Raw genomic sequence first — 25769 nt, 5'->3', positions numbered from 1 at the left:
GATCTATATTTCTGTTTTTGTGCCAGTACCATACTGTCTTGATTACTGTAGCTTTTGTGGTATAGTTTGAAGTCAGGGAGCCTGATTCCTCCAGCTCCATTTTTCTTTCTCAAGATTGCTTTGGCTATTTGGGGTCTTTTGTGTTTCCATACGAATTGTAAAATATTTTGTTCTAATTCTGTGAAGAATGCCATTGGTAGTTTGATGGGGATTGCATTGAATCTGTAGATTGCTTTGGTAGTGTAGCCATTTTCACAATATTGATTCTTCCAATCCAAGAACATGGAATATTTCTCCATCTGTTTCTGTCATCTTTGATTTCTTCCATCATTGTTTTATAGTTTTCTTTACAAGTCTTTTGCCTCCTTAGGCAGGTTTATTCCGAGGTATTTTATTCTTTTTGTTGCAGTGGTAAATGGGAGCGTTTCCTTAATTTCTCTTTCTGATTTTTCGTTGTTGGTGTATAGGAATGCCAGAGATTTCTGTGCATTAATTTTGTATCCTGCAACCTTACCAAATTCATTGATTAGTTCTAGTAGTTTTCTGGTGACATCTTTAGGATTTTCTATGTATAGTATCATGTCATTGGCAAACAGTGACAGTTTTACTTCTTCTTTTCCAATTTGTATTCCTTTTATTTCTTTTTCTTCTCTGATTGCCATGGCTAGGACTTCCAAAACTATGTTGAGTAAGAGTGGCGTGAGTGGACATCCTTGTCTTGTTCCTGATCATAGTGGAAATGCTTTCAGTTTCTCACCATTGAGTGTGATGCTTGCTGTGGGTTTGTCATATATGGCCTTTATTATGTTGAGGTAGGTTCCCTCTATGCCCATTTTCTGGAGAGTTTTTATCATAAATGGGTGTTGAATTTTGTCAAAAGCTTTTTCTGCATCTATTGAGATGATCATATTGTTTTTATTCCTTAATTTGTTAATGTGGTGTATCACATTGATTGATTTGCATATACTGAAGAATCCTTGCATCCCTGGGATAAATCCTGCTTGATCTTGATCATGGTATATGGTCCTTTTAATGTGTTGTTGGATTCTGTTTGCTAGTATTTAGTGTTGTCCCAGAGGTCTCTGAGATTGTCTTCAATTCTTTCATTCTTTTTTCTTTATTCTGTTCCTTGGCAGTTACTTCCACCATTTTGTCTTCCAGCTCACTTATTCGTTCTTCTGCCTCTCTTATTCTGTTATTGATTCCTTCTAGTGTATTTTTCATTTCAGTTATTGTGTTGTTCATCTCTGTTTGTTTGTTCTTTACTTCTTCTAGATCTTTGTTAAACATTTCTTGTATTTTCTCAATGTGTGCCTCCATTCTACTTCTGAGATTCTGGATCATCTTTACTATCATTACTCTGAATTCTTTTTCATGTAGATTGCTTATTTCCTCTTCATTTATTTGGTCTTTTAGGTTTTTACCTTGCTCCTTCATCTGTGACATATTTTTTTGCCATCTCATTTTTTTTTTTTATGAGTAGGATTGTGTTCCTGTCTTACTGGTTGTTTGGCCTGAGGCTTCCAACACTGGAGTTTGTAGGCTGTTGGGTAGAGCTGGGTCTTGGTGCTGAGATGAGGACCTCCTGAACACCTCACTCTGATGAATATTCCCTGGGGTCTGAGGTTCTCTGTTAGTCCAGTGATTCCGACATGGAACTCCCACTGCAGGAGCTTTGGCCCAATCCCCGGCTCATGAACCAAGATCCTGCAAGCCATGTGGGGTGGCAAAAAAAAAAAAAAGAAAGAGAGAGAGAACAATAACAAGGTAAAAAATAAAATTAGACTAGGAAACTAACAGATGTCTTAGAAAGAATATAAAAATAAAAATACACATGAATCAACAACTGGAAGGTACAACACTACCACAATAGTATAATAGGGGAGGAGGAAAAGAGAAAAAAAAGAAGGGGGAAAAGCCCTTGGCTGTGGAGGGTGGGGCCTAAGCACGGGCGAGGTTTGGGCAGTGGGCAGGGCCAATGCTCAGGACCCACAGGGCTGGAAAAGGCCCTGGGGGCCGTGGGGTGGTGGGCCTTAGGCTCAAGGAACAGAAGGGGACCAGGTGTGCCCCCCACCCTGGTCTCAGAGGGGGGGGACCTCACCTGGGAGTCCAGCAGGCTTCCTGGGCTCGAGTGGGAGGGGCAAATGCCCTCCTCTCCTCTCCCGCTCCTCCGGTCCTGGAGGGCCCCTTCCACCTGCTTCTCCTGTTCTCCCCTAGGCCTCCCTCCTATGCCCCCAGGACCAATGCGGCGGGGGGGCCTTGGAGGGCAGGGGACCACGCTGGGAACTCAGCAGGCTCCTGCAACCCAAGTGGGCGGGGCAAACGCCCTCCTCTCCTCTCCTGCTCCTCCGTCTGGTAGGGCCCCTCCCTCCTGCCTCTCCTGATCTCCCCGGCCTCCCTCCTATGCCCCCAAGGACCCACGCGGCCTGGAGGGGGCTTTGCAGGGGGCATACCGGTCTGGGAGCTCAGCAGGCTCCCTGGCCCAAGTGGACCAGGCAATCGCCCTCCGTTCCTCTCCCGCTCCTCCCAGAGGGTCCCTCCCGCCTGCCTCTCCTGACCTCCCCGGCCTCAGGGCTGCCGATCCTGTCTGGCCTCTATTTCTCCTCTCCCCTCAGTCCCCCCAGTCCTACCGGTTCACTTAGGGGTTCCTCCTGTCTCCTTGGGCATCAGGGTCCCCCACCAGCAGCCGGCAGGCGCCCTAGTTGAGGGGAGACGCTAACTCCCTGTCTTCCCACACCGCCATCTTTGTCAATCGATTTATTACAAGGGTGCCAAGACCATTTAATGAGAAAAGAATACTTTTTCCAACAAATGGTGTTGGGACAATTGGATATCCACATTAAAATAAAGTTTGACTTTTACCTTATACCATATACAAAAGTTAACTCAAACCATATCATAGACTCACATGTAAGAACTAAAACACCCAGAAGCAAACTCAGGAGTAAATATTCATTACCTTGAATTAGGCATTGATTGCTTAGATATGACACCAAAAACACAAGCAACAAAAGAAAAAAAACAGATAAATTGAACTTCATCAAAATCAAAAACTTTTGTATTTTCAAAGCACACCATCAAAAGAATAAAAAGAAAACCCATAGAATGGGAGGAAATATTTGCAAATCATATCTGACAAGGGGCTTGTATCCAGAATATATAAAGAACTCTTACAACTCAACAATAAAAGGACAACCTGATTAAAATATGTTATAAAAAATGTATACACCTATGTAATCACTGACTTGTTCATTTTTAAGCTTCAAGCTCATGTTCAATTCATATCCCTACTCCAACTCCAAGCTAGACTTTTGTTCTCTCCTTCTACCCCATTCCAGATCCCTTACTGGGAGGGCAGGGAGAAGGGAGAGAAAAAGATGCTGTCTTCTTACTTGACTGTCTGTTGCAGGTTATGAGGTCCTCCTTGATTGGCTGTGACTTCTTTTCTAGCTCGTTGTCTACAGGCTTGATATGGACAAAGTTCTGTCCAGTAGGAGCTGTTGTCTTCCAAACTCTTCTAAACTTTGGAGCACTCTTGGGAACCTTAGCCACATCTCTGGACTATTAGCCAGCTGATGGCATCAGCTGCTATTCCTCTGACGTGTGAAACTCTGAGGTCCTACACACCCCTGTCTCATCTGCCTTTCATGGTCCCCAGACAGTACAATATTGTGGGGATAAACACATTCCCTGATACCTAGGTGCTTAAAATCTTGTTGAGGGAACGGTATTGAATATCACTGGTGGTCAACCCAACATCCCTTTTCTAGGCCCCCTTTCTCTTTCTAAGCAGCACCCTGATTTTTTTCCCCACTATCCAGCTCATCCTCAGTCCTAGGGTTGGCACTCCTTAGACCAAACCCATCTTTGCAATCTCACTCATCCTCCCCTCCTCCAGCCAGCACTTGGTTTAGATGGAAGTAGGACAAAACCTGGGCCAAGGAGACACAAGAAGTGATTTGCTGGAGGTTCTGGGGAAGGAAATTCTTCCTTACTATTCTGGGAGATCTTCCAGTAGCAATTCTTCCCACAAGGATGAGGAAGAAAGTAGCCTCCCCTGCAACTGTCTCACCCCCATGCATCCCTCTGGTGGTACAGAGGTGAGATGGAATGGTGGGATTCCTCGGTGCAACTGGTCAAACAACCAAGAAGACCTTAGGGCTTTCCTTTAGGGAGGCCATATATTTCTTGGCTATTTAACCCAGTTGGAGTTGGATTTTCTGATGTTTTCAATCAAAAGCAAACTAACTGAGTCAGAAGCAAAACAGATATGAAGGGCAAAACCATCACTTACAGGATGGGGAGGATCAAAACTCAAACCTGTTCTTTCTTCCATCTCACACTATGAACCTAACTAGCAGTGTATTCTCACACTTGCAGGCAATTAATTAGGAATGCTTGCTACTGAGTGTGATGTTCCCCTTACTAAGAAGGTTTCTTGGTTTTAGATTAATACCACTCTGTCACTAGGGCAGGAGCTTGGTTTCGCAATTCTGAGGGGAATGTGTTGCTCTCACTTCTCCTCCTCCTCCTTTAATTTTTAAAAGTCGATGCATAACTTACAAACAATATGGTGCACACATCCTAAGTGTACCTCTTGGTGAATTTTTATTTTTATTGTATTTTTAAAAAATTTTAATTGGAGTATAGTTGATTTACAATGTTGTGTTAGTTTCAGGTGTAATTTTTAAACATGTATATACTCATTCATTGACGACCCAGATGAAGATATAGAAAGTTATCAGCGTTCCGGAAAGTTCTCTCTTGTCTCTGTTAGTCAGTGCTCCCACCCCTGCGAAGTTTAGCTGCTATTCCTTTTCTTTCACCATAGATGACTGTGGCCTGTCCTTGACCTTCATAGAAATGGATCACAGAGCATAGACCTTTTCAGTTGTGATTTCTTCGGTTTAACACAATATCTGCGGACGTCATCCATGTGGATGCGTTCATCATAGTTTGTCTTTTCGCCTCACTGCTGTGTGCTGCTCCATTCTTTAATATCCCTTTAATTAATTAATTTATTTTTTAATTTATCCGTTCTTCTTCTGATAGGCATTTGGATTTTCCCGTTCCAGGGTGTTATGAGTAAAGCTGCTACGAACATTCTTGCCCGTGTCTTTTGGATCTAGGAACTCACTTATGTTGGGTAGACGCATACAGATGGAGATGCTGGATCGTGGTACGTACATCTGTTTTTGTAGAACGTCAAGCAGCTCTCCAAAGTGGTTGCCTCCATTAATACTCCACTAGCAATATAACCACATTTTATTTGCTTCACACCCTCTCACTTGGTTCTGTCAGTCGTTTTAATTTTAGCCATTCAGGTAGGGACGTAGTGATCTCACTGTGGCTTTAATTTGTGCTGTAGTGAAGACTATACATGATGTTCAACATCTTTTTAGTACTTTCTGTCTATTTGGATATTTGTTAACTGCCTGTTTCAGTCTTTTCCTCATTTGATAAAAAAAAGGTAAAAATGAAATAAAATTGGATTGAGTTTTACTATTATTCTGTAGTTCTTTGAAGAGTCTGAAATGAGTACTTCATCAGACATATGGACTGCAAATATCTCCTCCCCATCTGTGACTTGCCTTTTTGCTTTCAATGTTGTCTTTTTTGAGCAGAAGTTCTTAATTTTTTTTTTTTTTTTTTTTGCTGCACTGTGCAGCTTGTGGGATCTTACTTCCCTGACCAGGGGTTGAACCCAAGCCACAGCTGTGAGAGCGCCGAGTCCTAACCACTGGACCACCAGGGAACTCCCAGAAGTTCTTAATTTTAATGAAGATCAACTTATTAATCTTTTCTATCATGACTACTTCTTTTTGTGCCCTGTTTAAGGAATTTTTTCCCACTGACAGTCCTAAAATTTGTATGAACCACAAAAGACCCCAAATAGCCAAAGCAATCTTGAGAAAAAAGAACAAAGCTGGAGGCATGTCTTCCTGATTTCCAACTATATTATAAAGCTATAAGAATTAAATGCATTCTTTTTTTAAAAAAATTTATTTATTTATTTATTTATTTATGGCTGTGTTGGGTCTTAGTTTCTGTGAGAGGGCTTTCTCCAGTTGCGGCAAGCGGGGGCCACTCTTCATCGCGGTGTGCGGGCCTCTCACTATCGCAGCCTCTCTTGTTGTGGAGCACAGGCTCCAGACGCGCAGGCTCAGTAGTTGTGGCTCACGGGCCTAGTTGCTCCGCGGCATGTGGGATCTTCCCAGACCAGGGCTCGAACCCGTGTCCCCTGCACTGGCAGGCAGATTCTCAACCACTGCGCCACCAGGGAAGCCCCTAAGTGCATTCTTTACATGAAAAAAATCCTGACTCTACAGGGTTTTTGTTCAGTGTTATTAACAGATACCTAGCCCACCTCACTTCCCAATATCTTTTAGTCTTGAGGGGAGCAGGAGAGTTGAAATCCTTCTCCTTTGTGAACCTTGCGATTTGCACGACCTATCCAGAGGACTCCGCGCTGACGGATGCTACCTGGGCAGTGGTCTAACCTGCAAAGTTTGCCCAGTTTTTTAACATTGGCATGATACCCAGACCTGATGAGAATTCTGCTGCACATCCAAAATGTCTGATTAAGACAAGATTAACAACCAGCTCTGTCCTTACGCCAAGTTCATTATTCCTGCATCCAAACAGGAGGTAATTTCTCAACCTGCTTGGCTGTCTTCCCTAGGAACAAATGAGCCCTCACGTGGAATTTCTCTTGGCCCCTGCACTGGAGGCGAGCGGTGGCATTTGTATTTGGTGGGCGAAGCCCAAGAGGGAAAATCCAAAATGGAGCTCATGAAAATGAGTCAGTACTGGGCAAAGACATAGAAATGAACTTCTTGCCTCCTGATTCCCTTTCTGTGGAGTGCGTCTGGGGAATCTGGGTGCAGCAGAGAGCTCTGGGGCTGTCCTATCCTGGTGGCGTCCATGGCTCTGGAGCGACGGCTCTTGGACTTGAGATCTTCTTCCTTGATCAAGGAACCACTACTCTCTTGTCTGTTTCCTGATCTTTAAAATATACAAAGAAATAGTATCTGGGGATGAACTAGATGAGAGAATTAGTATAACATGCTTATTATGGTGTCTGGTAAAGTAAATGCTTAATGAATGATAGCCGTCATTATCTGCTCAAAGATGTTTGTGCTCCTTTGTTCTAGTAAAATGGGTGTGGGAAGTAGGTGCCTCAGCCGTGCTGTCCAATATGTGACACTAGCTACTTGTGACTACCGGGCTTTTGAGATACGGACCTCTGAATCGATATGTACTGTCAGTGTAAAATTACCGCCGGATTTTGAAGTCTTAGTTTGATTTTTAAAAAAAGAACGTAAAACATCTCATGAATAATTTTTATATTGAGCACACGTTAAAACAATATCTTGGATGTATTGGCTTAAAGAAAACAAACTATTGAAATTAATTTTACCTCTTTCTTTTTATTTTTTAATGCAGCTACTAGAAAATTCAAAATGAAACACGGGGCCACTTTACAGTTCAGGCCCCAGAGCTGGCTTAGGCGCTGTCCACGCAGACCTGGGCAGTGGAGGCTACGCGTCCCGCCTGCGCGCCAGTGGACACGTGAAAGGTCACCCCGCACTGCTGAGTCGGACCCGTGCTCAGCTCTGGCGTAAGTATGACGTGTTCTTGTGCCGACATGGTTCAAGCCCCAGGGAATCCACTTTTTACGTCCTAATGCATGCATGTTGGGGGCACTGCCGCTGACTTTGGAGATGGACCTTGCTCCAGATTAACAGGAGGGATCGAGGGCCAGGGGTTGGGGGTGGATGAAGTATTTTGATAAGACACCTAACTTAACAAAGGCGTCCTCTCAGCACGCGTGCGACGGGTTTTGTGTAACAGAGCATCACTTGCCAGGGGTGCGCACATCCTTCGTTCCCCGCCGCGGTCCTGAAGCATCGCGAATGCACAGGTGCACGCTGGGCGGAGGAACCCAGTGGACACGCGGGGCCCCAGATCCTCTTCCCAGCCGCACACCCTTCCCCTCCCTGGGGGCTCTGACAGGTGCTCACACCTGTGACCATCCCAGACACCTGTCCTCGGGATCCTGGGAGGTTCCGGAGCCCCCATAGATGTGGCCAAGGCTAGACTTGCCCTCTCTGATGCAGGAATATTCAATATTAACATGTATGTGTATATATGTGTTTTGGTGTATACATAACATGTGAGTATTTATCAGCTCTTTACATTAGCAAGTAGATGGGCATGAAACACTAGACCTGTGGTAGCTTTATTTGTATAAATATTTGTATATGTTTTATATATATGTATATATATTATCCTTTATGATAATATTTAATATGATAATATTTAATGAAATTTTGGAGAGAACATGATTTTCAGCTTTACTTAATTTATTTTGGATTAAAATTTTTCTTTTTTTTTTTTTAAATTATTATTTATTTATTTATTCATTCTTGGCTGTGTTGGGTCTTCGTTTCTGTGCGAGGGCTTTCTCTAGTTGCGGCGAGTGGGGGCCATTCTTCATCGCGGTGCGTGGGCCTCTCACTATCGCCGCCTCTCTTGTTGCGGAGCACAGGCTGCAGACGCGCAGGCTCAGTAGTTGTGGCTCACGGGCCTAGTTGCTCCGTGGCATGTGGGATCTTCCCAGACCAGGGCTCGAACCCGTGTCCCCTGCATTGGCAGGCAGATTCTCAATCACTGCGCCACCAGGGAAGCCCTGGATTAAAATTTTGATCTTAATTAACTATAACTTATATCTTGCCTTTACATTTTAATAGTCAATTTTAATATAATAAAACTAACTTTTTTGGAAAAATGTATATTAAAATAATTTAATTTCTTCATGTACTCTTCATCTTCATCATATATATTTAAAATTTTCACACTTCAACTACCCTTACATTTTATTTTTAATCCCTTAGACAATAATTGTCGAAGAACACAAATTCTGTAAATGGCTTGATGATGAAAGCCTAAATAGTGATTTTTGGACTTGAGTCCAAAGTATAAAAATCATAACTCTACACACCTTTTTCTGTTCTTCTGTTATGAAGCTCTATTTGACAAGGCAATGGATAGAACATTTTATTTAACTGTTGGTTGAGTTATAACTTGTAATATTTATAACTTTTAAATACTTAGACAGATAGTGGGTGAGCCTCTGTTCCCTAACTGCAGACGTGTAAATATCAGGAAGTGCCAGTCTGGGAGGCTAGATGGGCTTTTGGTGGCATACTGATTTTTGAAGTTTGTTCCATAAGCTATTTTATAAAATGCATTGGAAGGAAATAGTTCCTTTTGAAATGCTGTGACATTTCCTTGGAGTATGTGTGTGTTTCTCCCCAGCTTCCTACGTGGATGCACGTGCCTGATCACGGCAGCCTCCCGGTCCACGTTCTCGTGTGTGTCCCGGTGTCACATCAGTCATATCACGGTATATTTCTCAGAATGCATAGTGCCTACGGATTCTTTTTTTTTTTTTTTAAAGTTTAATTTTATTTATTTATTTATGGCTGTGTTGGGTCTTCGTTTCTGTGCGAGGGCTTTCTCTAGTTGCGGCGAGCGGGGGCCACTCTTCATCGCGGTGCGCGGGCCTCTCACTGTTGCGGCCTCTCCTGTTGTGGAGCACAGGCTTCAGACACGCAGGCTCAGTAATTGTGGCTCACGGGCCCAGTTGCTCCGCGGCATGTGGGATCTTCCCAGACCAGGGCTCGAACCCGTGTCCCCTGCATTGGCAGGCAGACTCTCAACCACTGCGCCACCAGGGAAGCCCTACGGATTCTATTTTTAATAAATTCCATTGGAAGCTGCTTCACGGTCTCTCCTGCTTACTGACTTCCTGCCCCTTGAAAGCACGTCTGTGTCCACTTCTCAAATACTGTGAATACTGCATGAGGTAGAAAGCCCATGATACCTGTATTGATGCTGTAAAAGTACCTCCATCTTTCTTTGGTCTAAATGCACTAATCTAGGCGCACTCTGTCTATTTAGGCAGGCGTATTCTGGGGAGTCATGGCTGGACCTTGTGAATTGCCCTCGGTCGAAGCCCCAGATTTCTAGTTCCTTCGGCCAGGAGAGCTCGTCACCCAACAGATACAATCCCTTTCTGATATACACAGTTTCTTGCCTTTTGCAGGAGAATGCTTGTCTCAAAAGCTGTGTAGCCTTCTCCTTAAAGTGATACCCATCATATTTATATATACATACATTTGAAAGGTTAAGCAATAATTCTTGAAAATATTGTGTCTCACAGCAAATCCTGGTGAAGCAGAAGCACTGACAGGGCCTTAGCAAAGTGTGTCCTGAACCTTCTTCTCAGGGCCTGTCTCCTTTAGGTTGACTGTTGGGTGGTATTTGGTCACCATTTTCCTTTGATTGGAAATAAAAGGCAAGGGACAGGACAAGTAGCTCATCACTTTTTTATCCAAGGTGCTTAACCACGTGACTCCTCCCAAATTATTTACAGTAGAAATGATATATTATTATAATGGCCATTAGCCCAGGTGGTAGATCCCAAATGTGTCTGGATTTTCATCTAGCCCCAGGTGTTTTGTGTCAACATACGTATGTGTATGGGCCCGAGAAGAGTGGCTCATTGTAGAGGTTTGTGTGCAGTTCTGTGTATGTCTTAATGGGCGTGTGATTTCGGAAAGGAGTCCCTGTTTATTTAGAAGCATCTTCTTTTCAAATGCCTTAGACTTGATGTATTCTAAAGGCTAATGTTCAATGTTAACTGGGTAGTGTCAACTTAAGTCTAATGATAAAATCAGACTTGACAGTAATTTTCTGATCAAATTGCAGGCCTATCTTTCCCAAGGCAGGCCTGTCCCCTCCGTGGACTTTGGTCTCCTTGGAGCAGCCTAATTACTTCCCATCTCCCATCAATTGCATTGCCCAGACAGCCCTGGTAGCTTTGCCTTTTGCCGTTAGGTGTGATGCACCAGGCAGGGATTCCCCAGCGAGCTCTTGGAAAAGGGGACAGTTTTGCTTACCATTCAGTGACCCAGTTTTCCCAGCGGTAGTAGCAGCCATGGACAGCCCAAGGGAAACTAAAAACTAAAACTGAGGTTTGTCAGGTGCAGCCTCCAGCCGTGGGGGGAGAAATGAAATTATCCTTTCGGGGGTGCCTTTTCTTCCCTTGCCCTCAACTTTCAGGCCATGCCGTTTCCAAACACCTCCCACATCCCAAAGGACATATTTTATGGGAAGATTGTAGTGAAGAAGATGAGTAGTTTTTCTTTCAACATTTTAACTGATTAGAAGCTTGTTGGTTTAAGGGTCTCTTGATGTCTCTCCCCCTTTGAGTGATAAATGTAGTGTGCTGTGATGACGTGACCACAGCCCGTATCGCTCACTTCGTGCTTTCTCTTCTCTCCAGTTCAAGGAACGTGTTCCTAGTTGCTGAGCAGCTTTGTTCTTGGAGTGACTCTGGGGCCAAAGATTCTGTCTCTGGCTCCTCTTTCTCTTAAGGGATTGGAATGCTCCAGGAGATGGGGGAAGAGAGAATGGAAATACACCTGTTTCCTAGCTGTCCATCACTCCCTGGGTGAGAACTAATGACATGGCCATTTCTAGATGTAACAAGGAGCTGGGAAGGACAGCCTTGGGAAGGGCAGCTACTTTCCAGAGACAACTCTACTCCATGGAAGGGAGAGGATGGTGAGGTTTGGCAAATAGCCATCTGCCTTTGGACAAACTCCCTCAGCCTGTAACATCTAGTCTCCTCTTTAGCATCTAGCAAAATCCTGCTCATCTTTAAAGGCTCGGCTTCAGTGCCATCTCATTCACCAGGTCCTCCAAAGCTCTCACTGTTGGAATTAATTGTCCTTCTCCTGTATACTTGGCTCTGCCCCTTTATGGTCCAGGAAGCTACTTGTTTCCCTGTCTGCCTCCCCAACTGTAGAGGGTGGGTCCTTAAGACCAAGGACCAGAAGCTATTTCTTCCTGTGCCCCCCATGTCACCTAAAATTGCACTGCACGCTCAAATCAACGTTTCCTCAGTTATCCTGAGAAAATTTATTAGAACTGAGGCACTTGAGCATTAAGTATATAACCTTCCTCAGGAAATATGATACCAGCCAATCGATAGGCACTTGTTAACTACTGGCTACGCCAAACCCAGTTTCTGTATTTAGGATGCTTATAACCTAAAAGAGATGTAAACTATAAGCCCATTTTACAAAAAAAGAAGAAAGTATTTAAACTCTTGAGGTACTGCTTTCAAAACCATCAGCAGACTGGTATTTAACAACCTGGAAACTGGGGAGGTCTCAGGGTTGAAGCACTGCTGTGTACACGGTGTGTACATCAAACAGTATCTGTCAGTGAATAAATAACACAACCCAAATCCTTTTTTATGTTTTTTCCAACATAAATGTTCTGATTTCATGAGTTTTAAAAATCCTTTAAGTATAACTGCACCATATATAAAGTATATATAACCATAATGAAGTTCTCTATAACTTACCTATAGACTGAATCCAAAAGTTGAAATCTATAAACAGCATTTATATCATTATGATATATATATATACTCTATATGTACATGTTTGTGTACATATGCACACATTGTATTTACATGGTGACTCTATATATATAGCTTATTGCAAAGTAATATATGATTATATATATAATCAATATATCAATATAATATAATCAATAATATATATAATGCAACATTATAACCTCTGTTCGTCTCAAAGGAAAATGCTCATATGGGCTGTCCTTTTATACATTTCACCATTAGTGATGGAACATTAGTTAATATAAAGTAAATGTCTCTGTTAATTAATATAACCAATAAAGTAACTAGAGATGTGATAACTTATACTGGGAGGAGGAGGAGGAATGGTAGGAAGTGGTAAATAATACAGTCTCATCTATCGTAGCAGGAAATCAATAGTTCAATTGTAAGGCTGATAAAACAATAAATAACCGTGTATAATTATTATTAGAGAAAACCAACTGCTAGAAACACTAAAATCAAAAGGTTAAATATCTGATAAGAAGTCAATATCCAAAATGTATGAGCAGCTCCTACAAATCAGTGCAAAAAACAAATAAGATGATTAAAAAGTGGGCAAAGGACCTGAATAGACATTTCACCAAAGAAGATGTACAAATGGCTAACATGTATATGAAAAGATGCTCCACATCACTAATCACAGGGAAATGTAAATCAAAACCACAGTGAAATATCACCTCACACCTGTCAGAATAGCTATCATCAAAAAGACGAGAACGAACAAGTGTTGGTGAGGACGTGGAGAAAAGGGAACCCTCGTGCACTATTGGTGGGAATAAAAAGTGGTACAAGCACTATGGAAACAGTATAGATGATCCTCAAAAAATTAAAAATAGAATTACCATATGAGGGCTTCCCTGGTGGCACAGTGGTTAAGAATCCGCCTGCCAATGCAGGGGACACGGGTTCGAGCCCTGGTCTGGGAAGATCCCACATGCCGCGGAGCAACTGGGCCCGTGAGCCACAACTGCTGAGCCTGCGCGTCTGGAGCCTGTGCTCCGCAACAAGAGGGGCCGCCATAGTGAGAGGCCCGCGCACCGCGATGAGGAGTGGCCCCCGCTCGCCACAACTAGAGAAAGCCCTCGCACAGAAACGAAGACCCAACACAGCCATAAATAAATAAAATTAAATTTAAAAAAATAAAATAAAGGGCTTCCCTGGTGGCGCAGTGGTTGGGAGTCTGCCTGCCAATGCAGGGGACACGGGTTCGAGCCCTGGTCTGGGAGGATCCCACATGCCGCGGAGCAACTAGGCCCGTGAGCCACAATTACTGAGCTTGCACGTCTGGAGCCTGTGCTCTGCAACAAGAGAGGCCGCGACAGTGAGAGGCCCGCGCACCGCGATGAAGAGTGGCCCCCGCTCGCCGCAACTAGAGAAAGCCCTCACACAGAAACGAAGACCCAACACAGCCATAAATAAATAAATAAATAAAATTAAAAAAAAATAAAATAAAATAAAATAAAATAAAATAAAATAAAGTGATTACCTTTGTGATCAGGACAAGGCATGCCCCTATTCAACTAGACTTTAAAAATTACATGTGTATTTATCTTTGATTAGTTATCTTTAAAAAAACATAAAATTTAAAATTAATTCTTACGACTTTTAAAAATGTTCCTGAATTTATAATAGCTATTTTTCATTACGTAGTTATATATTCTCTTCATTTATGAATATTAAAAATAAATGCTATCATGTAAAGATCTGAAAGTTTGGATGAAAAAAGGGATTTTCATTTTGGAAATATATTGGGGGATACAAAAATCATAGCTCAGAAGAAGTAGAGAAAGGCCAGTAAAATTAATAATTTTCCGAGGATAGCTTTCAGACCCCAAATTTCATATATCTAGGAAAAAATAGATCAAATGAAAAATTTTCTTTTTCCTTCCTACTTTATTAATATACACATTATGTGGGTTTTTAAATATTATGTTCTAATTTGTATATATATAATGCATTCTGCTTTATACATAATATAAATGTATAACTATATAGTAAATATATGACAAATATGTAATGTTAATAATATAATATATATGTGTTCTCTTGGAGTCAGACTGGGAATTCACATGTTAAGTATGAGTTTCATACTCAAAAATACACAACCTTGATCTTGGGACTTAATGTTGCTAGGTATCTAAGTAACTGACAGTCTGAAATAATTCTGTTAAGAAAATCCTTTTAAAAAAGGTCCAGTTCTGCAAAGAGGATCAATTAGAAGGATCTGTTCTCGTTACCAAGAATCCATTACAGAGCTTCTTTAAATAATGGTCTTCACGAACATAAAATTCAATTAAAGTTTTAAAAATTAGATTTATACACAGCTTTTTAGGAACACATCATTTGAAGAATGTAGTCTTGGAAAAAGCAAGTGCTAAGCAGGGTGTGATTAAGATGTGTGATGAATTTTCTGCCTCATTAACAAATGCAAAATGCTCTTTTCTTTCAAAGAAAGGCAGCATAGTAAAGCCATTTCAATGTGTAAATGGATAGGAAAGCAGATTCACAAAGATGTGAATACAGACCAGCATTTATTCCCTATAGGTGCTGCTCACGGACTGTTCACGTGAGTGGAGACCCATGATTCGATCTGTAACTTCATTTTCAGATTTTCCAGAAGTTTGGAGGATTGTGATCCCATGCCCAGGGACACTAAGGCATTTGAAACAAGGCTAGACTAGGCATCAGAAGGTCATTTCTGCTGGGCAACTAGTCGGTCCATTGTATTTTGGTTTATAGAAAACCTTGACAGTGGTTGGCAAATGTTGATTTCTGAGGAAAATTTTTGTCTGGTAGGAAAAGGAACTGAACATATCAAAGGGATATATTCCTTCCAAGACGCTCCTGAGTCGGTGCTGGTGTATTTTATGACGTCATCAGAGCTCTCAGTCACCATGGTTTCCAAAATAAAAGGAAAAATAGATTCGCACGTCTGATTCCTACGCTCTCCCTCTCCCTTTTGTGGAGTTTTCGGCTCATTTCATGATTTTCACCAGTGACAGGTTTGAATGCTCATCTGCTGGAGAGCCCACGATCTGTAGAAAGCATCTCCTCCTAGATGTTTTTATAGATAAAACTTACGGTAGTCTTATGCACAAATAAGGCAGAATGAAGTAGGTTTTTATGCAAAAAAAGAAAAAAAAAGGAAAAAAGGAGAAGTATCACTCATGGGCTGTCAGGCTAAACTAAAGACCTATCATTTTTGGCAATGGTGTTGAATTGTATGGTGGGGTTGAAACTATAAGAGCTGCGTATATTAAGTTGTTCAAAGAGAGAAGTACAACAGTGCTACGAAAATCAGTGCACGTGGGGACCCCATGACAAGAATGGAGAGGGGATCATACCTAGGGCGGTTCTCCTGCCTCTGAGTCCTGAGTCTGGGTCAGAGCTGAAGAATAATCGTCCTAATCTCATCTCATTAGCCAAACTGGAAACAAAGGCTACAGACCTGCTCTTGTTCGTTCTATCTGGATGAGGACAGAAAATGTTCATGGTACAACATGGGCCCCAGGGGGTATGAAGAACCCATTCTAAGTTAAGGAGTAATTCTTAGGTAACATACCAACCTCCATCATTCTGGGGTTCTGCTTTTAAGATTAATATGTCTTTATATTTTGAAAATTTTGCATAGAGGATATAGTTACAGGGTTCAACCTCTCTAAATATAAAAAGGTAAATGATGCAAGCCACCCTACCATCTCTGTTCCTTATCCACCCAGCCATCACCAGGCCTTACCTTTGTCCCTCAGGTAACCACTGTGACTAGTTTCTTGCCTGTCCTTTCAGAGTATTCTTTTTATTTAAATTTAGTTTATTGAAGTATAGTTGATTTACAATGTTGTGTTAGTTTCAGGTATACAGCAAAGTGATTCAGATATATATATATATATATATGTTTATATTCTTTTTCATATTCTTTTCCATTATGGTTTATTCCAGGATATTGAATATAGTTCCCTATTCTATTCAGTAGGACCTGTCACTCAGAGTATTCTTGTTTACGTACAAGCAAATCTATATATTCTTACTTTCCTCGCCTTTTTTTGTTCATACAAATAGTAATGCACTACGTGCCCTTCTCAGAACCTTGCTTTTTTCAATTAACATTTCCAATGAACATTCTGCCATATCAGTACACAGAGGGCATTCTCCGTGTTTGTTCAGGCTGCAAAGTATTGCATTCTATAGATACATGGTAATTTATTCCATCATTTCTTCATTGTTAGATATTTGGATTGTTTTGGGGTTTTGTTATTGTTTTTTGCTATTAACAACGTGCTGAGATGGAATGTTTATATAGACATAATTTTGCACTTGTGCAAATATGTCTGCAGAATAAATACCCAGGGATTGCATAGCTGGATCAGAGAGTAAATGCATTTGGAATTCTAATAGACGTTGTCGTCAACAGTCCTCTGTAGAGCTGGCACCAATTTACTCCTAAGAGCCTTGTATAGAGGAACCTGTTCATTCACAGGCTCACGAGGAAGCGTTTATCATATTTCTAAGTTTTCCTTCCTGATAAGTGGACAGTAAGTTCTCAGCGTTGTTTTAATTTGCATTTCTTTTATTATGAGAAAAGTTGAGCATTTTCTCATGTGTAAAACTCTTTTGTTTTTCTTTTCCTATTAACTGTTTTTCTGGTCATTTTTCTACTGGGTTTTTGGTCTTTTACTTATGGATCTCTGGGAACATGTTATTTTATTCCCACTTCCTCTTTAGACATTACTTCTAGTTTAAAAAAATTTTTTTTGTAGTATAGTATTAAACAATTTTTGTCATGACTTCTGGATTTTAAATTACAATTAGAAAGACTTTTACCACTCTACAATTATAGCAAATTCTCTCACATTTATTTCTAATACTTTTATGACTCCATTTTTACATTTAAATCTGTGATTCATTTGGATTTTTTTCCTGATATATGTTAAAATGTTCAGCTGCATTTGTCTTCCAGAATGCTGCCTGTTGTCCCAAAACCATTTATTAAATAGTTCTTTTCCCCACTGATTTGAGATGCAATGTTTATTGTAATTTTTCGTAAGTATTTGTGTATATTTCTGGGCTTTTGTTTAATTGCATAGGTCTGTCTTTCTATTCATGTGTCAGTACGACAGGTTTTTTAAATTTAATTAATTAATTAATTAATTAATTAATTAATGGCTGTGTTGGGTCTTCGTTGCTCCACGCGGGCTTTCTCTAGTTGCAGCGAGTGTGAGCTACTTTTCGTTGCGATGCGCGGGCTTCTCATTGCGATGGCTTCTCTTGTTGTGGAGCACGGGCTCTAGGCATGCGGGCTTCAGTAGTTGTGGCACACGGGCTCAGTAGTTGTGGCTCGTGGGCTCTAGAGTGCAGGCTCAGTAGTTGTGGTGCACGGGCTTAGTTGCTCTGCGGCATGTGGAATCTTCCCGGACCAGGACTCGAACCCGTGTCCCCTGCATTGGCGGGCGGATTCTCAACCACTGCGCCACCAGGGAAGCCTGGTACCATAGGTATTTTAAAAAAAATTAGTGATAACGATTTTATGTTTTAATATTTACCCTTCTTTTTCAGAGTTTCCCTAGCGATTCTTGTTTGTTTGTTTTCCAACATGAGTGGTAAAACTGGTTTAATTAAAAAATGAAACAACAACAATAATAGCAACACAACAATAAAAGTACCTGTTGGCATTTAACTTAGAAATTAACCAAGGAAGAACTGACGTCTTTATGATGTTGAGGCTTCCCGTTCAAGTACACGGATGTCTTTCCATTTAAGTCTTCTTTTGTAGATTTTGAAATGTTCTTTACATAATTCCTGCAATTTCTGGTTTGTTAATTTTGATGTATTTTTCCTTTTTTGTTGCTGTTACGATTGGGCTCTGTATCAGTAAGGCTCTGATAAGTAAAGAAACGACATCATTTAAGTTGGACAACTTGGGGCGATAAAGAAGAGAAAGGTGGTATTTACAAAAGTGTGAACAAGGTACAGAGAAGCAAGAGGGCAGAAGAGTTAGTACCTTTGGGCTGGGAACTGCAGACCTCGGGGCCTCCATTCACACACCAGGTGTGAATGGATAAGGGCAAGGAAGTGTTGGTGTATCCCTCACACAGAGGTCCTCTTAGAGATAGGAACCACGACCTTGGTCCAAGGACACCACCAGCCTGCTGTGATCCCACCAGAGAGAATAGGGGTAGAGGAGGAAATAAATATGCCACCTCCCTTTCCTTCCCCCTCCCCTTAGATCTCTTGCTGGGGCTTTCCATTGGCCAAACCCAAGCAGAGGCAGGAGGTCAGGAGAGCCCACTGGTATAGTTGGTACAGAGCCTTCCTGGGTGGAGTCAGATGCTTCTACTGAATCTTCTACTGACTGTTATTTTCACACTTGAAAGATACTGATTTTTAGATATGGATTTTTTCATCTTTAGGGTAAATTTGCATTCAATAACATTCACAGATTTCTATGATTTTGGCTAATGAATGCAATTATGCAAGGCCCACCAAAATCAAAATAGTACTATATAGTCATTTAATTATTGATAGGACTTATGTTGTCTGCCATTTTTCTGTTTGTCACGTCTCTTTTTAAAAAAATCACTCTAGGAAATTCCTTGGTGGTCCAGTGGTTAGGATTCAGCACTTTCACTGCCATGGGCCTGGGTTCAATCCCTGGTCGGGGAATGAAGATCCTGCAAGCTGCATGGCACAGCCAAAAAATAAAAAAATAATAATAAAAAATAAAATAAAAAATCACTCTAGTCCTTTTCTCCTGCCTTTTATGTATTAAACAAAAACTTTTTTAGTAACCTGTTTAATTAATCTATTGGCCTTTTAACTAATTTCATTGGTTTTAGTGGTTGCTCTAGGATTGCTATATTTGTTTCTTAAATGTCATTTTCCATTGTCTGGTGTTAATATATAGAAATAAGAAAACTAGTATAGATTGGTCTTTTATCCCTGATGGTATCTGGGGCTTTGTGCCCTCTTCCTGACCAGACAGTCTTCTTAGATCTTCCCTCTATTTGGCACTTGTGCAGCAGTCAGGGTTTGTGTGGCATGGGGTCACTTTCAGGGGTCACAGTGCCCTCCTAAATAGCTGCATTTATATTTCTTTCCAGAAGACACATGTTTTTCTTTTTCTTTTTGGGGCAGAATGTTCCCCATTGTGTCACTGCCTTCATCTGCAATCCTTACACAAAAGCACTCCCCCATTTCCACAGTCTGTCAGCATCCTCTCAGCTTATGGAAGCTCTACCTTGTAATTGAGATTTAGTGTCTCTCTGAGGTAACAATCCGAAGCAGATGGCCTTAATTATCAACACTGGGGAGCTGAACCCATCCATCAGTGCCCACAGTTCTGGCCTAGGATGTTGTCAGTGTATCAGTGAGTGACTCGGGGAAAGAAGGTATCCTATACCTGAATTCAATGGCCTAGGTTGTATAGAAGGAACAAGACCGCAGCCAACACATGAGACATTTAAAGTATGAAATTCTTTCCATTGAGGAGATATTTATAATGATATGGAAAACCTGCTAATATACATTAATCATCCATTTCAAGACGATTCCGACACAGCAATAACATGGAGCAAACTCCTAGTACGCAACATGGGTGAATCTCAAAAACATTGCACTCGGCGAATGAAGCCAGGCACAAGGGAGTACATATGGTAGGATTCTGTTTTGATAAAGCCCAACAATAGTCCACACTAAGCTGTGGGGATAGAAACCAGAATAGTGGCTGCTTCTGGGTGGGGAGGAGGAGAGACTGGAAATGGGCAGGAGGGGCTTTCTGTTCTGTATCTTTTTTTTTTTTTTTAAATTAATTAATTAATTTATTTATTTTTGGCTGTGTTGGGTCTTCGTTTCTGTGCGAGGGCTTTCTCTAGTTGCAGTGAGCAGGGGCCACTCTTCATCGCGGTGCGCGGGCCTCTCACTGTCGCAGCCTCTCTTGTTGCGGAGCACAGGCTCCAGACGCGCAGGCTCAGTAGTCGTGGCTCACGGGCCTAGTTGCTCCGTGGCATGTGGGATCTTCCCAGACCAGGGCTCGAACCTGTGTCCCCTGCATTGGCAGGCAGATTCTCAACCACTGTGCCACCAGGGAAGCCCTCTGTTCTGTATCTTTATTAAGATGGTAATTACATGGGTGTGTACATTTATCAAAGCTTATCAAACTGTACATTTAAGATCTGGTTGTCTTACTGTATGTGATTACGCTTTAATTTTTAAAAAAGATGAACTGCTTTAATTCAGTTTCCTTAAGGCCAGTGTGGATTCCTCGAGTCAGGACTGCATAACTAAAGCAGTTGCAGTTTTATTTATTTTTTTTACAGCTTTTTTGCCCAAAATGATTTGTAGTTGTGTGTGCAGCACTTTGCCCTGATATGTGTGCTCTACAATAGAAACCAAATCTAATATATTCTGAAAAAAAAAATGGGGGAATTTTCAGTTTACTAGAAAGTGCTTTTGTAAAAGCAAACTTTTCTTCTGAGAGAAATGTTTCCTTAATGTAACTTCTCATTACCAACAAATGGAGAGGCCATGAAAAGCGTGTAAGTTTAGAGGTAAACCAGTTTCAACCACCTATGTGAATTTGGCCGATTTAATTTATCCCCCAGAGCTGTGGTTTTCTTATGTGTAAACCTGGGATGCAAAGCGAGACCTTGCTGGGTTGCTGTGCAGATTGAGCTGTTATACATCCTAAGGGCCCCGCAGTACACAGTTGGTGACCAATTATTGGTGTCTAGTCCCAGGTACAGCAAGGGAGCACATACGTTGCATTTTTCTTAACCTTACAAGGGCAGAGTCTTGACTGAAAAGAATTCTGTTTTACATCTGGAATGAGCTCACAGAGATACTGATGTTTGGTCCACTCCTGCAAGCTATCTCCTTAGAATGTGGCGGCCCATCTCTTGGCAAAAGGTGGAAATGGATCTTCCTTTCTCCCGGCCTATTTCAGAGCCTCCTTGGTGGTCTTCTCACAGCTCCCCGACCGCTCTCCACGCTGCTGCCGGACTGTTCCTTTCAGAAAGCACAGGCGCTGGGCTGCCCCCGCCTGACCCCATCCTCTGGAAGATTCCCACAGCCTGGAGGCTTATGCTGTACCGTGGTCTCCTCAGCGCTCTGAGCCGGCCCACCTCTCCTGGGTCACCTGGCCCTCAACGGTGAAACCATACTTTTCATTTCTGTAAACTGACGCTCTATCATCTACAAAATGACACCAGCGGTGCCCAAGGAAGGCTGGGCCCACCCACACCATCTGGAGAGTTTCGATGGCCCCAAACCGTGTGCTCTAACAGTCACGGTGACCAAGGATTTCACGACACAGCTGCCAATCCTCAGCCCGCTGTCTTTCAAAATAGTTATAATTTTAAATTAAATCTACGTTCACTGTTCACAGTATCCTGCTTGTGCAGCTGTTATTCACAGTTGAATATTTAGTGCACTGTGAACATTCTTTCTGTTTTCTTGAAGTCAGTAATTCCCTGGCTTATCAGTCAATTACTAATTTCCCTCACTTCCTCCAAAAACTTTCCCCGAGGCCCAGAAGTTCCAGTGTTTGTTGCCCGCGTGCCGCCTCGGGGGTCTCACCGCCTCCTGTTGGGGTGGCCACTGTCTGGGCTCGTGTAGCTGTCACCCTGTGTGTCCTGCCCTCTCCAGCTGTCACCCTGTGTGTCCTGCCCTCTCCTACATGCATCCGCTTTTGCCTGGATCTCAGGCCTTCCTCTGTCTCGCGTTAGTGCCTGCTTTGCATGAGCCTAGCCCCCGTGGTGCACTCGTTAGAAGCTGGCACAGGGGCAGCACAGTACCAGTGCTCGAGCTCCAGGGTCTCTGCTCCAGGCCGCGCTGACTGTCCTCCAGGCCTGCCCTGCTGCAGCCCTCCCTGGAGAGTCCCTTTGCTGCTCTCCTCCTGTCCTCTGGATCTCACTTTTATCTCTTTTCCAGTTTCCTTCTTTTAGTGGAAGACACCCTTAAGTTAGTTGCTTTCTGCATCTATTTTAGAAAAAGAGAAACTGGTGCTCAAAAGCCAAAGGAATGCCCCCAGGTCTCAAGCTGGTACATGCTGGGCTGGACCTCAGACCAGACCCTTTTGCTGACCTAAGTGCTTCCCTCTCTGCAGCATCACAGGGAGTGGGCGAGGGGAGAGGTGGCAGCGTCTTGGGTCTGCAGCAGGGGCCCAGGCGGCCCGGTGGAGTGGGGACAGCTGGGCCGGATCCTGGATCTGCTACGTGGGCTCCAGGAAGTCGCAGGTGACTTGGAAATGAGGATTATAGTAGAACCACGTTTCAGTTCTCAGATTTGGATATGGTCAGGTCCAAAGGTGAGCTTTCTTAAGCTTCCTCCTTGGCTCAGACCACGGCACCAACGTCCCCTCATTTTGCTCCCTCCTGTTCACTGCTGTCACCCGTCTCTGGAGTGAAGCAAAAGGGGGTCTAGAAGGAACCGCTAAACCAGCACAGGCGAGTTACAGTAGCAGCACCACTGCCACGCAGCTTTCTTTGATTTTTTAAAGGGAAAAAAAACCTGCAGAAAGGGATAAGACATTGACATATGAGTGACTGAAAAACGAGGCAGCTGGACTAACAGGGGTTTAACTGAAGGCATTAAGGGAAATGTAGACGTCTCTTCTGTCTTTTTATTTTTTTTTAATATATATATATATTTTTAAATTTATTTGTTTTATTTATTTATTTTTGGCTGCATTGGATCTTTGTTGCGGTACATGGGCTTCTCATTGCAGTGGCTTCTCTTGTTGCAGAGCACGGGCTGTAGGCACACGGGCTTCAGTAGTTGTGGCTTGTGGGCTCTAGAGCACAGGCTCAGTAGTTGTGGCGCACAGGCTTAGCTGCTCCGTGGCATGTGGGATCTTCCCGGACCAGGGCTCGAACCCGTGTCCCCTGCATTGGCAGGCGGATTCTTAACCGCTGCGCCACCAGGGAAGCCCTCTTCTGTCTTGTGATCTTGTATTTTCACGCCTTTCATGTTAGCGTATTTTTTATCCCGCGATTTTTATGGCCATGTAAGTGCAAATGGGGCTTATCTAAGTGGAATTTTACAGAAAAAAAATAACAGACAAGTGGTATTTTTAAAAATTCAATTAGTTTGTTCATCCCGTGTACAAATTTGTTCTTCAAAGAAATATGATTTGGCTTCCCTATTGCCCTTGTGTGTGTGTGTGTGTATGTTGTTAGTTTACACCGGCTAATCAGAGGCTGCTTCCTGAAAGGGTGACAGTGGCCAGGAGACGTGAAGGGAGTTAGACGAGCCAGGCTGCTCTGTGGGGAGACGTCCAGAAGGAGGGCCAGCAAGTGCGTGAGGCCGGAGATGCACAGTGTAATGGACTAAAAGCATCGACACTGCGGTTAAATGGCATAAATCCATGTATTCAACTTTGTATTTTCATTGCTTTATCTTTATTCAGGCCATAAACACTTTTTTTTTTTTTTAATAAATCACGTAGCACCCTGTAGCTCATCCTAAGAGGTTTGTGTGTGTGTGTGTGTGTGTGTGTGTGTGTTTTTCTTAATTAATTAATTTATTTATTTATTTTTGGCTGTGTTGGGTCTTTGTTTCTGTGCGAGGGCTTTCTCTAGTTGCGGCGAGTGGGGGCCACTCTTCATCGCGGTGCGCGGGCCTCCCACCATCGCGGCCTCTTTTGTTGCGGAGCACAGGCTCCAGACGCGCAGGCTCAGTAGTTGTGGCTCACGGGCCCAGTCGCTCCGCGGCATGTGGGATCTTCCCAGACCAGGGCTCGAACCCGTGTCCCCTGCATTGGCAGGCAGATTCTCAACCGCTGCGCCACCAGGGAAGCCCCATAAACACTTCTTAACTCAACATGCCTCCTTCTGTGCTCGTGAAATAGAAAGATGTGACAGCAGACTTCCAACATGTGATTTGTCAGTTTCCAAAAGGAAGCTGGTGATGTGTCCACGGGCCCAGCAGGAAAAGCCTCTTCAGCAATCGTGCCTGCTGAGCAAGGGTCTCAAGGTAACTGTAGAAGCATGTGGGGAAAGCCTTCCAGAGCCTTCTCCTGTCAGGACAGCCCAGGAGCCTTCAGCGTCTGTGAGCTGAAATCACAAACTTCAGAGCAGTTATTCATTTTTCAAATGTGAAGTCAGTCGATGTCAAGCCGGCTGGAGATGACCCTGGGGTTTTCCTCTCTGGCCTGTCACTGATATGTTTTATCTCCACTCAAATCTCTTAAAAGAAAATACCTGTGTCCTTTTAGGATCACTTAGCTGCCAAGGATGACATCCTTGCCTTGTAGGTTCTGGGTGAGGGGTTTAGTATTTATGAAAGAATCTAAGTGACTTCAGCTTCAGCAAACCAAAAAGACAGATGGACGGACAGACATACACACACACACAGACGATCAGATCATGACAGCAGACCTAGAGTGCTGGGTTCTCAACATTTACAATTTAAGTGGATTTCAAAAGAAAATAAGATCAGTTCCGCAGTGCATGTCACTAAACCATTTATTAGGTTGACATCGAAGAGTGAAATAGGCTGAGGGCATAATCTGAACTTTTTTGTCACGTGTCCACAATTGAAAGATTCTTCCATTTCAGGTCCAATGCCAAGAAAGAAATAATAAACCTTAAATTTAAAAAGTCAAGCGTCTAAAGAGACTTCCATAAAGGAGCCGGATAAAAAGATAAAGGTTATTTACGTGGAAAAGGGGAAGACCGAAAAGACAGACTATCAAAACCAAAAACCTGGGGTGCAGGGACAGGCGAGCTCCTGCAGTGGCTCGTGTTTGATTAGGGAGGCATTTCTCCTCGCTGCGCCCATGGCACCGGCTCCAATGTTCACACCTGCCTTACAGCTGTAGGGTCGGTTTCCCAGTCTCTCTGTGAATTCCTGGAGAGTGGGAGCGCATTGCTTTGCTTCCCCTGTGCCGGGCCCAGAGTCTAGCACAGGGTTTGTGCTGAATCAGTGCGTATCGAGCAAATGAATGAAGGCTGGATGGGAAGTCAACAACGCTGACTGTGGGTGTGCTCTGGTGCAAGCTAACATCCTATCAAGGTCAGCCAAAAAAAGTGCCCGTGTAGACGATGATTGTCAAGTAGATGTAACTCGTTCTTCCCAAGAACATGCGCAGGCTAAAATTGGAGACCGTTCAGAAAGGATTTAAATAAGCTAATGGATGATGGATTATTTGAAGGAAGCTAGGAACAGAAAAGACAATACATGTCACTCAGATATGTGTATCCAGGGAGGTGAACAAAGGTGATGGTGCCAGGTATGCTGAAGGTGCTCAGTAAGGGCCTTTCCACCTTCCTTTGTG

This window comes from Balaenoptera musculus, chromosome 18, assembly GCF_009873245.2.
Source record: "Balaenoptera musculus isolate JJ_BM4_2016_0621 chromosome 18, mBalMus1.pri.v3, whole genome shotgun sequence".
Lineage (NCBI taxonomy): Eukaryota > Metazoa > Chordata > Mammalia > Artiodactyla > Balaenopteridae > Balaenoptera > Balaenoptera musculus.
Note: the sequence above shows the minus strand (reverse complement) of the source record.